Source organism: Phyllobates terribilis, unplaced genomic scaffold (genome assembly GCF_046119375.1).
Source record: "Phyllobates terribilis strain yellow unplaced genomic scaffold, ASM4611937v1 Scaffold_19__1_contigs__length_20705806, whole genome shotgun sequence".
NCBI lineage: Eukaryota > Metazoa > Chordata > Amphibia > Anura > Dendrobatidae > Phyllobates > Phyllobates terribilis.
Window position 1 is genome coordinate 19,314,677 of NW_027362779.1, and position 18,675 is coordinate 19,333,351.

Genomic DNA, 18,675 nt, shown 5'->3' on the forward strand with positions numbered 1-18,675 from the left:
GTCACGGACATGACGGCAGTGCGTGCCAGCAGGGTCTAAGAGCCAGAAACAGCCAAGGTCAGGGGGAGGCGCCCATAAATGCTAGCGCTCAGCAGCCATACACTATAACCTGATCATACATAATACTAAGATGTGAATAGGCAGAAATTATGGGATTCTATTGTGTCGTGAACAAATATACACACTGATTAGTGATTAGAATAATGTTAAGACTTTGCAGTAAGTAATAAAAATGCCTTAAAACATTCTCTCTCTCTCATTATTCTGGCATTTGGCAAATATTAAAAATGATGGTAATCCTAATTGACCTAAAACGGGAAAGGTTTATTCTGATTTCATGTCAGATATTGATAAAAACATGCAGATGTGTCTCTTTATATAGTGGATGGAAACTTCTGGTTTCATCTGTATATGTATTGATTTCATGGCTCTAATGATTTTTGGGGGAATTGCTCAAGTTTTTAATGTAAGCATCAAAAATTGTAAAAAATTTTTTACACTTTTATATTTTTTACATATTTCTATGTTGCCAACAAATTCTGCAAAGTTCAGTTTTTTTCTCATTAATAAAACTTGCATTTTTCTAATCATTTATTGTATCATAAAATATTACACACAATGCAGATTGTTCAACTTTGCCAAAATTTGACTTTTCCCATGTGTCCACCAGTCTTGACCAGCACCGGCAAAATTTTGAAGCCTTGCGGAGCTTCTTGGGGAGAAGCTTAACAGCGCCGCAGGTTTTTCCAGCTAATCCTTCACTAAAACAGGCGTGTAAAAGGCCAATCTTCATGAAATGGGACATAATCTTGTGTAACTGTCTGCCCAGAAACAATGTAGGGCTGACAATTATCTAATAGGTTTGAGGCCTTAAAGGGACTCTGTCAGCACAGAATGACTGTTCAAACCAAGCACAGGCACTCGATGCACTCTTGCTGCGGCCAAACATTTAAGTGCATCTTCTCATCTATTTCTATCCCTGTTACAAAATGGAGCGTCTGGTTGGATGCCCGACCACTGATCCATTCATTCTCAATGGAGCTGTTGGAAAAAGCAGAGCGCTCTGCAGCCCCAAAGGGCAAGAATGGAGGTCAGACTGAGCATGTGCACCGCTGCCCAATTCCAAAAGTGATAAAAGTGCCACATTCTGCCCATCAGTGCCGCTCTAAGCTGTTGGACACCACCGATCACCTTGGATAGGTGATAAAGGGGTCGTCTGATGAAAAGAAGTTCTCTCGATTTATGTACGGAAGCATCGTTATAAAATACAGTTTTCTCTCATAAATTGTGAGATTTTAGTATTACGTTATACCAGGGATGGCCAATTTATTTTCCCGAGGAGCCCTCCACTGTTCTGGAGGGAAAAATCAACAGGCTGAAATCAATTCTGCTCAATATTAGAATTGATACATTCCGCTGACTCGCTGCTACATATTACGATAGAGCTTATTGTATCGTCTATCCTTACTTGTAGTGACTCGCCCCCTGGGCCGTGGGGCTCTCGGAACCAGACAACAGGGCAATGCTGGGAGTAGTAGTGGCGACCCGGTCCCGTGGCTCAGGGTGGTCAGACCAAATGCTGTGGCAGTGTATTTGTAGGTTTTGAAAGTCCGACTACGCCACCTGTGGATTGCGGTCAGGGAGGACCGCCGCTGCGGGGCAGACCGCTGAGGCTGGTGTTGGGGGTGCAGCAGGGAATAGTACAACTCCCCACGGGAGGAGTGTAGCCTCAGAGCAGTGTAATAGGATGCTGGGGGTGATGGTGCAGGCGCAGCAGTAATCACACAGAGTCCAATAATGCAGTCCAGGGTCTTTTACTGCAGATCTTATCACAGACCCACCAGGAGTACAGGGAGGAATGGACCTGGGTGTCTGAGGGCATTCGGGCGAGCTCCACTGGTCAGGGTGAGTGGGTAGGCCTACCGTTCTCTCTCTGCCCTTGCTGACTATCTCCCCCTTTAGTGGTATGATAGCCCACGTCCCTGAGTTGGCCGTGTACTACGCCTGTATGGCTTGCGACTCGGGCCTTAGGTACCTATAGCTTCTCTGTGCTGTACCGGTCCCTCTGTGTGGCGGAGCTTCCAGGCTTCTTTGGCCAAGGGACCTAAAATCCCTCGCAGGTAGATGATCTGCTGCAGGACTTGCAATCCTGACAGCCTCGGATCCCAGTGTCCGGTATGTAGTTCTCTCTCAGCCAGGACCGACTCTCGTCGCCTCTGTCCCTGGCTTGCTGTTCCTCCTTAGCCTCCTGGACTCCTCAGCTGCCGTTGACCTGTCCCTCTCTTCTGGGAACCCTTCTGGATGCTTCAGAAGTGGGTCCTGGTCTCCCTAACCCTGCCCTCAGTACCAGCTTTTATAGGGGCAGCCTGCCCCCCCTACTGGCCTGGGACAGGAGGTGCTGCAGGCTAATGGTCCATGACCAGAGAACCTCCCTCCTGCTCTCAGACACAGCCTTACAAGTTTGTGGCATCCAGGCCTGGGGTGACACATTCCCCCCTAGTAAAGTTTAGTACTCCGGGACTAACAAGAAACACGAATACCGGGTATAAATTATAACATAAACACAACAGAGAAGAAAACAACAAACAACACCACATATTGAGTTCTTTAGGTCACAGCGTGGTCTGTGACCGGGTGTCCGTTTCACCCAGTAAGGCGAAGTCTTAACCGGTGCGGGGACATGTCCAAAGCAAACCCCAAGCATTGGCCCTGGGCGTGGCTGCAAGGCGAAGCAAACTACTTTGGACCACTCGGGGCCACGCCAGACAGGTTTTTCTTCCGTGGCCGTCTTCGCAAGAGGCACCAAGTGCAACTATTTACAAGGTAGTTCGGTTATCCAAAGTTCATAACCTGTCAGTCCATATATGTAGAAAAACTGGAGAAAACACTATTAGTTACAGGTAAAAAACATATTAAATATATACATGGTACGTTTAGATCTCGCACTTATATCCTCCAGCGAGCTGGTGTTTGTCCCCTAGTGCTGCTGGTTGATCTCCTTAACCCACTGTCTGGTGGTGGACCAACCTGGCTTTCCCCACTACCATTGAGGGTACAGCTACTAGCTAGGTTCATAGGTAGGGCAGGCAGCTGTCCGCAGGTTCTTTGGCTTACCGCAGGCATGGCAGGCTCACTGTCAGCAGAGGGATGACTCTCCTGGGCTGCTGGCATGGGTTCTTCTGCCTCTGGGGCTGCTTGTGTGTCACCCTGGCCTGGATGTCACAAGTGTAATTAAAGCTGTGTCTGAGAGCAAGGGGGAAGTTCTCTAGTCAGGGGAACATTAGCATGCAATGCCTCCTGTCTCAGGCCAGTAGGGGGAGCAGGCTGCCCCTATAAAAGCTGGTGCTGGGGGCAGGGTTATGGAGAACTGGATGGCCTGTCTCAGCATTGAGACTTGTCCCAGAGCAGAACAGGGACAGACAGTTGCACTGCACCTAAGAGAAAGTGTGGCAGGAGGAGAGCCACAAGCCAGAGACAAGAGGCGAAGCAAGCCTGTCTTGGCAGATAAGAGACTGACTTTACCAGACTTTGGTGTCTGAGGCTGGGAGGATTCCACATCCTCCAGCAAAGAACCAGTCCGCAATGGACTGTATATTCCTTGTAAAGAACACCAATCATAAATGGGTAGTATAAATCACACCATGTGTGTAGATATAGGTATGATATGTACCTTTTATTAATTACTACCCTATATGGACTAAATGCGACTCCATCGCCAAATATAGAACTACCAGAGAAAAAAGCGAAGACCGAATCAACACTTCTATAGCAAAAAATGGTCAATATTTATTATGATACAAAGATGAGACATATACAAAGGTCAGTACAATATTATAAAAAAGGAAAATAAAATCAATAACAGCCCTCTCTACATGTGACTCCACACAGGGACCCATAATATAGGTAATCCATGGCAGACCCAGATCCTATGTATTTAGTTTTATTATATCATATCTGCTATATATATATAACACACATAAGCATTAAAATGGATACTATATATGCTGATTACCCTCACTGCTGTATAGTGGAAACCAGTAGAAGTCATTTACCATATCACCCTCCTATTATCTACTATTATTGTCATATGCGGTGCACTAGATGAATAGAGGGAACATAAATGTCCCCATTGTATGCTTACCGCAGCTCTCCAGTGTCCAAATGTAATCACCAGGGGGCAATAGCACTGTTAGGGGTCCATAATGGGGAGGCACATGTCGAGAGAGACGCCCCTACGCGCGTTTCGGCTGTTCCCTTCGTCAGGGGGCGTGTTTATTGCATCTCTATTGCTTGTTTTTATAGGCACTGGAGGTGCCGTAAGACAGGAAATGATGTGTGTGTCGTCATAGTGATGAGGACACCAACAGGCCTCCGCATCACATGACCGCGGGTGGGCGGAGCTAAGTCCGCATCACATGACCACGGGTGGGCGGAGCTAAGTCCGCATCACATGACCACGGGTGGGCGGAGCTAAGTCACAACACCGTGAGACAGGACATGATGCGTGCATCGTCATAGGGATGAGGACGCCAACAGGACTCCGCATCACATGACCATGGGTGGGCGGAGCTGAGGCACAACATCAATATCACCACAGAAACAGAGGCCGACCAGCACCCCCGCCCACCTGTATGTACGCAGCACACATTTTCCCTCTATGCAGATGCACATTGTAGTTGTTATCTCATAGTAAAGTAACATATATAAACTGTGGACAATAGGAAAACATGTAACAATACAGAGACACAACATATAACGGGACAACAGGGGAAAGAGAGGGGGAGAGAATAGAAGATACGGAAGGCAGGGGAGGAAAGGAGGGGGAAGGGGGAATGTGCCACATGTGAGGATGACAGATTCTAGGTAGAAAACCACCATAGGCAGCATGTATAGTAGGGAAATATCATATATACATCTATAAAGAGAGAAAATATATGGATGAGATGCACACCTTCCATATCTCATATCCAGTGTATCATGATATTAGGCATATCGTCCTCATGGTACACCTACAATGAATATATATATATATACACATTATATCCACCCTCCACATGTATATCATTGATAATCCACAAAAAAGCTAGTTGATTAGGGCCAATTACCCATATATCATATACTATATCCATGTATGCATACCACGAAATATCCACTACCTGTATGTATATTTTAGGGTCGCACCAAGGGGAAACCAATTGATCGGGACATATTCCATATCTAACACGATGTCTACCTGATACACACATACATATAAACATGATATCCACAATCAGAGTCACCCTCAGTACCCTCCCCAAGGATAGAAGTAATGCACATAGTACACATATTACATATCATTGAAATATATATACTGAACATAAATAGATATATATCCATATAGTTCACCCACCAACCTATGCACGCCATATATTACACCAGCATACATGAGTCCCACGCAACATATATCAAAACCATCATATAAAAGTCAATATAGAGGCGAAGACGAATACACATTATAACAAATCTATAGTGACATAATGTAGACAAATAGAATCCCCGAAACTACACTAGTAGGACCTCAATATATGCATACAGTCCTTTTAGCTATAATGTTTTAATGTCTCTCGCATCGACTTGTAGTCGGCGTTCCCTCGTCGTTATGTCAGGATCCAATGCGACATCACATCTAAGCCATCCTCACCCACCAGTAACAATCACCCTGCTGTCGACAGAAAGAAAGACGATCATGGATGCATAGAGAAATCCTGATAGATGCAAAAAGAGATAAAATCAATATATACACTTAATAAACATATACAGAATAAAATTGAACCTAGGTTGTAAAGGGCCACTCGCATTGAGATATTACTATTATGATTTTAATATATGGTATGGGTTTTAGAGAAAGGGGGAATAACTAATGCTCTCATTAAGACCCTTCGGTTGTAGTGTACCAAGGGTCCAAATCCAACGAGATTCTGTTTGCGCCAATTTTTGGCCAATCCTCCCACCACGAATGTTAGGTGTTATACAATCGATACCCCTAATCTGGAGTGCTGATGAGTCACAATTATGGTGGGTCTTGAAATGGCGGGGAAGGGTTTTGAGAGTGGATGCATCCACGTGGCCGGCCGCCGCAATAATGCCCAAAACGTGTTCACGGACTCGCACTTTGAATTGACGAGTAGTCATACCTATGTATATAAGCCCACATGGGCATGTAGCAAAGTATATGACATGTTTGGTGGTGCAGGTGATAAATTTCTTGATCTTATATATTTTAGATCTATCCGAACCAAAGAACGTATCACAACGTTCCACATTTGGGCATGCGACGCATCGGCCACAAGGAGTGCATCCACTCCTCCTCCTCTGAGTGTCCAAAAATGAAGCCACTTCCGACCCCTCATAGTGTGAGTGAACTAGATGGTCCCGCAAATTTCTTGACCGTCTAATTGTGATCAGTGGCCTCTCTGGAATAAACTTGGAGATGACACTGTCAGCTCTCAGAATGTGCCAAGATCTAGACAGTATCTGTCTCATCTTAGAAAATTGAGAATGATAATTGGTGATGAATCTCACTTTTTCATTTTCTTTAGCCCCCTCATCACTTCTCTTTCCATAGATAAGGTCATGTCTGGACGAGAATTTCGCTCTGTTATATGCCCTCTTGATCATACGACGGCTATATCCTCTCTCGAGGAATCTATCTCTGAGTTCAGAGGCCTGTCGTTCGAATTCGGTGTCGGTGGAGCAGATCCTCCGAACCCTGAGGAACTGTCCCACCGGCACCGATCTAATCATATGTTTAGGGTGGGATGATGTTGCATGTAGCAACATATTGGTAGATGTAGGTTTCCGAAATAGCGTCGTCTGTAGACAGTTGGTGTCATCCCTTATCAGTGACACATCCAGAAATTCAACTTGTTGTTCATTGGACTGATATGTAAGATGTATATTCCATACGTTCCCATTTAATTGGTCCATGAATTCTTTTAATTTTAGTGTTGAACCCTGCCAGATCATGAGGATGTCATCAATGTAGCGTGCCCAAAAGAGGACACGACCCATTGACTCCTCACGATCTGTCAGGCAGAGGTCTCTTTCCCACAGACCCAGGAACAGATTGGCGTAGGACGGCGCAAAAGCCGCACCCATTGCTGTCCCCTGGGTCTGCAGGAAAAAAGACCCCTTAAATGTAAAGAAATTATGATGCAAAGAGAACTCCAACAGTTCCAAGATCAAGGATCTTAAGGCATAAGGTACAGATGAGGTGCCCAAGAAGAACTTAGCCGCGGAAATACCATCCGCATGTCTAATATTAGTATAGAGTGACTCCACATCGGCAGTCACCAGGGTGGTATCATCCTCAACATATAGTCCATCCACCTTCCTAAGTAACTCGCCAGTATCTCTCAGAAAAGAAGGTAGGCATTCCACCAGTGGCTGCAGATGGGAGTCAATCCACCTATTGACATGTTCCAAGAAATTCCCCCTACCCGAAATAATGGGGCGTCCAGGGGGAATCTCGGCATTTTTATGGATCTTGGGGAGAAGATACAGGGTGGGAATTGTAGGTTCAACTACCAACAGAGCTGAAGCTAATTCTCTCGTAATGATATTCTCTGCAACAGCTCTGTTGATAATCACCTCCAATTCTGCCATATACGTAGTGAGGGGATTGAATGTCAATTTCCTATAGCAAATTTTGTTATTTAACTGTCGATATGCTTCCCTCTCATACATAGGTTTGGGCCACACCACAATATTCCCCCCTTTATCCGCAGGTTTGATAAGGACACCTGGTAAATTCTGAAGGAACATTAGCCTATCACGTTCCTCCTTAGACATGTTATCACGTGAGATATGACGCGGAATCGCCATTAGCTCATCAGCGACAATCTTAACAAATAAATCCACATTGGAACATGACGTTAGTGGTGGAAACTTCTTAGATTTTGGTCTAATAGATTTAGGAATCTTACCTCCTAGGGGGGTATTATGTTCAATGGCCAAATCCTCCAGTATCCTCACCGCAGCTTGTTCTTCCTCTGTGGGAAAGAGATCATGGAGACCACCATCAAAGAAGTGTCTTTTGAAGATCAGGGCCCGTGCAAATATATGTAAATCTTTAATAGCTGTAAATGCATCAAATTGGGCACTCGGGGCAAAAGATAGTCCCTTACTAAGAAGGGCCACATCTGACTCAGTAAGAATATAGTTACTCAGATTAATTACCTTAGAGTCATTCCTCTTATGATCCGGTGATGTATATTCCTGTCGTTTGTAGGGATGGAAGTTATGTTCCCTCATTCTTTTATTAGAGGTACCGGATCTTGTAACTATGGATGAAGAGGATGCCTCCGAGTGATCACTAAGTGATGTAGCCGATGAATTCGAAAGTTTGCGTGAAAAATTGGGGCCCTGACCTCCTGGTCTGCGCCATATATATACTCTCTTCTGATGGTAGTCTCTCATGTCTCTATTGAATTTAGACACCTGTACCTCCTGGATCCTCTTGACTGTGGAATCCAAAATTTTATCAATATGTATATTATAGTTAGAGAGTTTCTCCGTTGGACAATTGGATCTCAACTCTGTCTGTGCGACATCTATTTGATTATCCAGGTCCATAATAGATTGTGAATTCAAATCCACCAATAGTTGCATCAACAACAATGAGCAATTTGTGCAAGACTCCTCCCATTTGGACATAAATGTTGCATCTTCTACTGGGAATGTAGGGGTAATGCGAATTCTCAGTCCTCGTGGGATCATTTGGCGGGTAATATATTTTCCCAAAAACGCCTTATTCCACCAAAGTTTCGTTCTTTTTATTAATAATTTCTGTATAAACGTGGATTTCTCATCCCATCCCTGTTCAACTGCTACTGGCCCATCAACCACTGAACCTCCGAATGTCTGATCAATTTGTGACAACCAGGATTTTCCTTAGCCTTGTAGTCCATGTTATTAGAAAGGAAAATACCTGTGCAAAACACAGTAATAAGACTATAAAGAACACCAATCATAAATGGGTAGTATAAATCACACCATGTGTGTAGATATAGGTATGATATGTACCTTTTATTAATTACTACCCTATATGGACTAAATGCGACTCCATCGCCAAATATAGAACTACCAGAGAAAAAAGCGAAGACCGAATCAACACTTCTATAGCAAAAAATGGTCAATATTTATTATGATACAAAGATCAGACATATACAAAGGTCAGTACAATATTATAAAAAAGGAAAATAAAATCAATAACAGCCCTCTCTACATGTGACTCCACACAGGGACCCATAATATAGGTAATCCATGGCAGACCCAGATCCTATGTATTTAGTTTTATTATATCATATCTGCTATATATATATAACACACATAAGCATTAAAATGGATACTATATATGCTGATTACCCTCACTGCTGTATAGTGGAAACCAGTAGAAGTCATTTACCATATCACCCTCCTATTATCTACTATTATTGTCATATGCGGTGCACTAGATGAATAGAGGGAACATAAATGTCCCCATTGTATGCTTACCGCAGCTCTCCAGTGTCCAAATGTAATCACCAGGGGGCAATAGCACTGTTAGGGGTCCATAATGGGGAGGCACATGTCGAGAGAGACGCCCCTACGCGCGTATCGGCTGTTCCCTTCGTCAGGGGGCGTGTTTATTCCTTGGCCTAAGAAGCCTGGAGGCCCTGCCACAACCGAAGGGACCAGTAAAGCCGTACAAGGCTGGGAGCAGAAAGGAACCCACGTCGCAGGCCATACAGGCGAGAATACACAGAAAGCTCGGAAACGTGGGCTGTTACCCTATAACGAGGAGATAGCCAGAAGGAGCGCAGAAAGCACGGTAGGCCTACACCCTCACCCTGACCAGGGCCAATTTCCCCGTTGCTCTCAGACATCCAGGTCCCCTCCTAGCTGGGACTGTTTATGGGTCAGTTTACCTGTTTCAGTAAAGACCCTGGACTGCAACCTATTGTCTGTGTGCTCCTTCGCGCCTCCAGCACTACCGGTACTGGGACTCTCACCACCATCACTCCCAACATCCATTATACTGCCCTGGGGCCGCACTCTTCCCGTGGGGAGTCACACTACCCTAGCTGCACACCTCATCAGCCCCAGCGGTCTGCATGCAGCGGCGGTTCCTAATAACCGCAATCCACGGGTGGCGTAGTCGGACATAAATATCAGCACATAATGGACTACCACTGGCCTGACCACCCTGAGCCACGGAACCTGGTTGCCACTACTACTCCCATCGGTCCCCCACTGCCCGGATCCGAGTGCCCCACGGCCCAGGGGGCGAGTCAGCTTTGGCGTAGTCGGCAGGATTTCGTGTCCACAACCACCGGGTACTGCGTGCCTGAAAAAGACTTTTGTAACTTACCTGTGGCGAAGTTTCCCGCCGTCCGGAGTCGTTTCCCGCCATCCGGAGCCGATTCCCGCCATCAGACGCCATCTTGGACCGTTTCCCGCCGTCTTCTGCCGTCTTCCCGCCATCCGCAGCTGTTTCCCGCCATCGGACGCCATCTTCAGGACGCCGCGCGGGAAGAAGAGGGGCGTGGACGTCAAAACCGCGCGAGATCCGAAGCTCCACCCACCGCACCGACGCTGCACAAGGTCCTGGAAGGGAGAGAGAGTGACGCTGACGTCATCAGGACGCGACGCCAGGTCCTCGTCCATAGCAGCAGCAGCGGAGCCGCGGCCTACAGAAGAGGATCGTCGGAAGGTAGGCCACGCTTAACTAGGGGGGAGGAAGATGTCGGACACGGAGGCGCCCACTACCACCAACGCAGCTGCAGCAGCGGTGATGCCATTTTCCCTGCCCTACATCCCTGGAGCGGCCTGGCTGCCCAAGTACTCAGGGGAGCCCCATGCCCTAACTGACTTCAAGGAAAGGCTATACAGTTTGTTCCACGTTTACCCCCTGACAGAGGAACAGAAGGTCAGCATACTGACAGGGCAGTTAACTGGCGCAGCCCAAAGGGAGGTAAAATCATGGCCCACTGAGGAGAAAAGGACTGTGAAGGGTATTCTGGCCCGGCTGTGGGGTACCTTTGACACACGTACCTCTGCTGAGATTAAAATGAGGTTCTATGGATGTAAGCAGCGGGCACAGGACAGCATCAGAGACTATGCCCTAAATCTGCAGGAAGCCCTGAGGGCTATTCAACAAACTGACCCTGGCAGTGTGCAGGAAACGGATAAGCTGCTAACAGAACAATTCATAGAAGGTCTGCTGTCTAGCGCCCACAGGGCCCAACTGCGCCTCATGTTCTTTCAGAACCCCGACCTGACCTTTGCCCAATTTAAGGACAGGGCCATAAGGGTGCTCCGTGAATCTGCAACCAGTGGCGCTATAAACCCCTGGCGCCCTGCTCTCACCTACCACCAGGAGGCGGCGCCCTCCTCTATGGACCCCGTGGGGGCTGATGCACAGGCCCTGAACCAAGCCCCGTCGAAAGACCTGCACCACCAAGTCCAGGAGCTGACCAGGAGCGTCGCGGCGTTGACCAGGACCGTCCAGGCGTTACAAGTGGACCCGTCAAGACCCATCGAGCTGGCTTCAAGTCCGGAGGATGTCCCGTGGCGTCGACAGAGGAGGATCCCGTCGTTCCGAGGGAGGCCCACAGACCGCTACGCAGAGGATGGACAGCCCATTTGCCGTCGATGCAACCAGCCTGGACACACTTCCAGGTACTGTAATTTAAACGGGTCCAACCTGGGGCAGAGGGCCAACCCCCAGGCATAAGATCACCAGGCCCTTATAATTGGCGTGATAAGTACGTTGGGGGGCGCCCGGTTTTACCCGTGGTGCTGGACGGTATCCCCATGAGCGCCTTGCTGGATACTGGGTCGCAAGTAACCACTATCCCTTATGTACTTTTTAAGCAGTATTGGACTGATGCTGATATTGTCACGGGTGTGTCGCCACGAAGATCGTCACGATTACACAGCCTGACTTCTCACAGCTGACTTTTTGGTGCTTGGTGTTTTCGGCAGTGAGGGAGTTAATTCTCTCTCTCTCTGTGCTAGACGAGGTCCAGCCTCGCCCAGCTGCAATCAATGTTGCTGTAATGAGACTCCTTCATATGCCTGCTGGTCTGTTTGGGAAGTGTCGGTGAAAGCATTTCACACAGACTTACAGAGCGGATCGTTGTATTTGGAGTTTCTGAGATAAGTGTATTTGGAGTGTTTTTTCCCTTCCTCGCTTTATCATTTATCTCCTTTCCCGTTGGAGTTCCCTCTGTTGTAGTTGTGTAGTTTTTGTATGCAAGGTGGTTTTGGTTTTTCCCTTGTACTGTCTCGTTCGTCTAAGTACTGTGTGTGGGCATATTATTACTTGTCCTCTTTTGTTGTGATCGGGGTCCTTCTCAGGACTAGATTACTTAGGTGCAGGGATCCTCAGGAGGTAGGGGTTACGCTGGCGGCCTGGACCTCTGTACCTTTAACAGTACCTCCAGGTTGAGGGATTAGTCAGGGCCCCAGCTTAGGGTCAGCTTAGGCTCCCTACCTCCAGTATACAGAGACAGCGTGACAGATATCACACGGTATCCAGACAGTAACTTGAGCATCATCGCCAGTAATGGCTTACCCGTGCCGCAGATGGGGTTCAAGGAGATGACCATTAAAATTGGTAAAGTTGAACAGCCGGCACAGGGAGTAATTATTGTGGACATTGACCGTCGTGAAAGTCACCCTAAAATAACTGTGGGTACTAATGTAATTGAAAATTGTCTTTCAGAGGTAATTGTAATTCTACAACAGGTGGCGGTGAATGCTAGTTCCAGCCAACAGAGAGTCCTCAACAAGGAGATAAAAGCGCTGATGAGACGGCAGCAGGTCGAACTGTCTGGTGGTGAGACAAGGTTGAGGGATTAGTCAGGGCCCCAGCTTAGGGTCAGCTTAGGCTCCCTACCTCCAGTATACAGAGACAGCGTGACATTTTCACCGACCCACTTAGTTTTTCTCCAGCTACCATGGATCCAGTAGCCGGTCTAGCTCGGCAGTTGCAGAGTTTGTCCATGGAGCTGGCGGACGTTAGGTCAAAGGTTTTGCATCCTCTGGAGCAAGCCGGACCAGAACCTAAAGTAGCTCTCCCTGACAGGTTCACTGGGGGGCGGGACAAGTTTTTTGTTTTCCGGGAGGCATGCAAATTGTACTTTCGGCTGCGGCCTCGGTCATCGGGGAGTGAAGAACAAAGGGTGGGAATTGTCATCTCGCTCCTACAAGGGGACCCACAATCTTGGGCGTTCTCTCTTCCCCCGGGCTCCCCGGCTCTCCAGTCAGTGGATAGGTTTTTCGCTGCTCTGGGACTCGTATATGATGACCCAGATCGGATCTCCCTTGCTGAGTCTAAGTTACGTAGGATCCAGAAGGGAGATCGTCCGGCGGAGGAATTCTGTTCGGAGTTCCGTAGGTGGGCCACGGACACCCAGTGGAATGACCCGGCTCTTAGGAGCCAGTTTTGTCAAGGTTTATCCGACAAATTACAGGATGTGTTGGCACAGTATGACTCTCCCGCGTCACTGGAAGCCGCTATGGCCCTGGCTATTCGCGTTGACAGACGGCTTCGGGAGAGGTGCGGGATAACTCGACCCCCTGTGATGACTCCACCTCCTACAAGGTCCCCTCATATGGTGGTTCCCCTGGTCAGTCCAGAGGAGCCTATGCAATTAGGAGGGACATCTTTTCGGGGGAGGGGACCGGTGGTGTGCCATAAGACAGGAAGGTGTTTCTTCTGCGGGAGAAAGGGACATTTTATTGGGGGGTGTCCATCCCGTCCCTTGCAGAGTGAAGAGTCGTCGGAAAACTGTTGATCCCAGGTTGTGTGGTGGACGGCAATCTGGGAATAGGTATTTCGTCCCTAGGTTCGTCTCAGTTTCTCGTACCGGCGGAGGTGGTGGTGGGTACGAGAACTGAGAGGATATCTGTTCTTCTGGATAGTGGGGCCGGGGCTAATCTGGTTGATGCTCGGTTTGCCCGGGTTCAAGGTATGCGATTGAGTGAGTTGGCTAAACCAATCCCCATATTCTCGATCGATGCCAGGCCTCTCGGTCAGGGAAGTTTTTTGCAAGCTGTGCATGACGTAAAACTTCAAGTGGGGGCGATACATAAAGAACTGTTGTCTTGCTACGTGTTGGAGGGTCTTCCCGCTCCTATAGTGTTGGGCCTTCCTTGGTTAACTAAGCATAACCCGGTTATTAATTGGCAAACCAGAGAGATAAGCCAATGGAGTAAATTCTGTAATATAAACTGCATGAACACGGTCATCGGTGCGGTTACTCCTTGGGTCTTACCTCCATTTCTGGCGGACTTTGAGGATGTATTCTCGGAGAAAGGGTGTCAGGAACTACCTCCTCATCGCGAGTATGACTGTTCTGTAAAACTGCTCCCTGAGGCCAAGTTACCTAAAGCTAGGTTGTATAACCTTTCTGGTCCTGAGAGGCAGGCCATGAAGGATTATATTTCAGAAAGTCTGGCTAAGGGGCATATTAGACCTTCATCTTCACCGGTGGCTGCGGGGTTCTTCTTTGTTAAGAAGAAAGATGGAGGCCTACGCCCTTGCCTGGATTTCCGTGAACTTAATCGGATTACGGTCCGAGATCCGTATCCACTCCCACTTATTCCCGATCTCTTTAATCAGATCGTGGGCGCCAAATGGTTCTCTAAGTTGGATCTCAGGGGGGCGTACAATCTGATTAGGATGAAGGAGGGGGATGAGTGGAAGACGGCGTTTAACACTCCGGAGGGGCATTATGAGAACCTTGTCATGCCATTCGGTCTGACTAATGCCCCGGCGGTGTTCCAACACTTTGTTAATGACATTTTTCGCCGCCTGGTGGGACAGTTTGTTGTCATATATCTGGATGATATCTTAATTTACTCGCCGGATCTGGTGTCTCATCAGGAGCACGTTAGGCAGGTGTTACAGATCTTGCGGGATAATAAACTGTATGCCAAATGGGAAAAGTGTGTGTTCGCCGTACAGGAACTCCAGTTTTTAGGCTTCCTGGTTTCAGCGTCCGGTTTTCGTATGGACCCTGGGAAAGTGCGGGCAGTTCTTGAGTGGGATCGGCCAGAGAATCTTAAGGCACTACAACGTTTCCTGGGGTTTGCTAATTATTACCGGAAGTTCATTCGTAATTTCTCGTCCATGGTTAAGCCTCTCACAGACATGACTAAAAAGGGGACGGATTTTTCTAGGTGGTCTGACAAGGCTTGTCAAGCATTCTCCTCCTTGAAAAAATGTTTTGCCTCGGCACCCATACTCATTCAACCTGATGCGTCACAGCCATTCATTGTAGAGGTAGACGCTTCCGAGGTAGGGGTGGGAGCAGTATTGTCACAAGGTTCGTCCCCTGGTAAGTGGCATCCGTGCGCCTTTTTCTCTAAAAAATTGTCGTCCGCTGAGAGGAATTACGATGTCGGCAATAGGGAACTCTTGGCCATTAAGTTAGCCTTTGAGGAGTGGCGCCATTTTTTGGAGGGGGCAGTCCATCCGGTCACCGTCATCACCGATCACAAGAACCTGCTATATCTGGAGTCCGCGAAACGTCTGAATCCCAGACAAGCTAGGTGGTCATTGTTTTTTACCAGGTTTAATTTTGTCGTTACATATCGTCCTGGGTCAAAAAATGTAAAGGCGGATGCCTTATCTCGTAGTTTCCCTGGGGCCGGGAATACGGACGACCCGATTCCTATCCTTCAGGAGGGGGTGGTGGTTTCGGCAGTATGCTCTGAGCTGGAGGAGGAGGTATTGGAGGCTCAGGGGGACGCCCCTGTTGGACCTCCAGGGAGACTGTTTGTTCCAGATCAGTTGCGACAAAAGGTGATCGAGGCACACCATAACTCAGTTTTGGCAGGACACCCGGGGAGTAAAGCAACTGTGGATCTCCTCTCGCGTCGGTTTTGGTGGCCTAACTTACATAAGGAGGTGGTAACTTTTGTCGCGTCCTGTGGGGTTTGTGCGCGCTCTAAGACCTCACATACCCGTCCGTCTGGGGCCCTCTTACCTTTGAAGATCCCGGAGCGTCCTTGGACTCATCTGTCTATGGACTTTATTACGGACCTCCCTCCGTCTTCGGGTAAAACGGTCATACTCGTTGTAGTGGACAGGTTCAGCAAGATGGCACATTTTATCGCTCTTCCGGCTCTCCCTAATGCTAAAACTCTTGCGCAGGTGTTCATTGGGGAGATTGTGAGGCTTCACGGGGTACCATCCGATGTGGTGTCTGATCGGGGGTCTCAGTTTGTGTCCAAGTTCTGGAAGGCGTTTTGTGCACGGCGGGGGATGCATTTGTCATTTTCATCGGCTTTTCACCCTCAGACCAATGGTCAGACGGAACGTATGAACCAGAGCTTGGAGACATATCTCCGGTGTTTTGTGTCAGAGAACCAGGAGGACTGGGCTTCTTTCTTACCTCTGGCAGAGTTTGCTCTTAATAATAGGCGGAGCGAGTCCACTGGTAAGTCCCCGTTTTTTGGGGCATATGGTTTTCACCCCCAGTTTTGTACTTTCAGTAGGGGGGGCTCTTCGGGGGTTCCTGAGGAGGAACGATTTTCCTCATCACTCGCTTCAGTATGGAGAGGGGTGCTGAAGAATCTGAATACTATGGGGAACCGATACAAACGTATGGCTGATAGGAGGAGAGTGTCTGGTCCGGACCTAAGTGTGAACGATCGGGTATGGTTGTCTACCAGGAATATTAAACTTAAGGTTCCCTCCTGGAAACTGGGTCCCAGGTTCATCGGGCCGTACAGAATCAGTTCTATTATTAATCCGGTGGCATTCCGTCTTGACCTCCCCCCTACGTTTAAAATTCACAACGTGTTCCACAGATCGTTGCTTAAGAGGTATGTGGCGCCGGTGGTACCGTCACCTTTACCTCCCCCTCCAGTGGTGGTCAATGGTAACTTGGAGTTCCAGGTATCAAGGGTCATCGATTCACGTTTTAATCGCCGGTCCCTTCAGTACCTGGTTCATTGGAAAGGGTATGGTCCTGAGGAGAGGATGTGGGTTCCTGCGTCGGATATTAACGCAGACCGATTAGTTCGGGCCTTCCACACGACTCACCCGGATAAACCTGGCCCTGAGGGTCCGGAGGCCCCTCGTAGAAGGGGGGGTACTGTCACGGGTGTGTCGCCACGAAGATCGTCACGATTACACAGCCTGACTTCTCGCAGCTGACTTTTTGGTGCTTGGTGTTTTCGGCAGTGAGGGAGTTAATTCTCTCTCTCTCTGTGCTAGACGAGGTCCAGCCTCGCCCAGCTGCAATCAATGTTGCTGTAATGAGACTCCTTCATATGCCTGCTGGTCTGTTTGGGAAGTGTCGGTGAAAGCATTTCACACAGACTTACAGAGCGGATCGTTGTATTTGGAGTTTCTGAGATAAGTGTATTTGGAGTGTTTTTTCCCTTCCTCGCTTTATCATTTATCTCCTTTCCCGTTGGAGTTCCCTCTGTTGTAGTTGTGTAGTTTTTGTATGCAAGGTGGTTTTGGTTTTTCCCTTGTACTGTCTCGTTCGTCTAAGTACTGTGTGTGGGCATATTATTACTTGTCCTCTTTTGTTGTGATCGGGGTCCTTCTCAGGACTAGATTACTTAGGTGCAGGGATCCTCAGGAGGTAGGGGTTACACTGGCGGCCTGGACCTCTGTACCTTTAACAGTACCTCCAGGTTGAGGGATTAGTCAGGGCCCCAGCTTAGGGTCAGCTTAGGCTCCCTACCTCCAGTATACAGAGACAGAGTGACAGATATCACACGGTATCCAGACAGTAACTTGAGCATCATCGCCAGTAATGGCTTACCCGTGCCGCAGATGGGGTTCAAGGAGATGACCATTAAAATTGGTAAAGTTGAACAGCCGGCACAGGGAGTAATTATTGTGGACATTGACCGTCGTGAAAGTCACCCTAAAATAACTGTGGGTACTAATGTAATTGAAAATTGTCTTTCAGAGGTAATTGTAATTCTACAACAGGTGGCGGTGAATGCTAGTTCCAGCCAACAGAGAGTCCTCAACAAGGAGATAAAAGCGCTGATGAGACGGCAGCAGGTAGAACTGTCTGGTGGTGAGATCGGTAGCGTAAGACTGAGTGACCCATTCCCCATTTCCATGCCTCCCAAAAGTGAAATGATGATCTGGTGTCGGACTGCAATCGGGTTGAGAGGTAGAGACTACCAAGCCATGGTAGAACCCGTGTACTCAGACAGCAGGCCCACCATTTTGACAGCCCGTGGGGTGGTTGATGTCCGTCATGGGAGGGTGCCCGTCCGCATCCTCAACATTGGGGAGAGGGAAGTACACTTACCCAGATACGCTACACTCGCCAAACTGTTTGTTGTCGAACACAAAGCTATCAGGGCCGTGGAACCCTTGCTTCCATCTCCACAGGCGGAGGGTAATGGCTCCCAGAAACAAAAGGAGGACTGGTGCCAGAAACTCCACGTGGGTGCTGACTCCACTCCCCTGCACCAAAAACAAGGAGTCTACCGGGTGGTACAGGAGTACGAGAGAGTCTTTAGTAAGCACCCGCTAGACTTCGGCAGAGTAAAAGGGATAGAACACCACATCCCCACAGAGAGCCTCCCACCAATAAAAGAAAGACACCGACCTGTACCCCCTGCACATTATCAGAACGCAAAGGGCATGCTAAGAGAGATGAAAGA

General features: G+C 48.1%; 1 long non-coding RNA gene across 1 annotated transcript; it reads right to left on the bottom strand.

Moving 5' to 3' along the window:
• Positions 1-4,712: 4,712 nt before the first annotated feature.
• On the bottom strand, positions 4,713-9,206 carry LOC141176260 (uncharacterized). The gene is made up of 3 exons (XR_012253123.1): positions 8,218-9,206; positions 7,965-8,030; positions 4,713-5,744 (listed from the first exon to the last, which is right to left on the bottom strand). It is a non-coding gene; the product is annotated as an uncharacterized lncRNA (long non-coding RNA).
• Between the last annotated feature and the right edge of the window lie 9,469 nt (positions 9,207-18,675).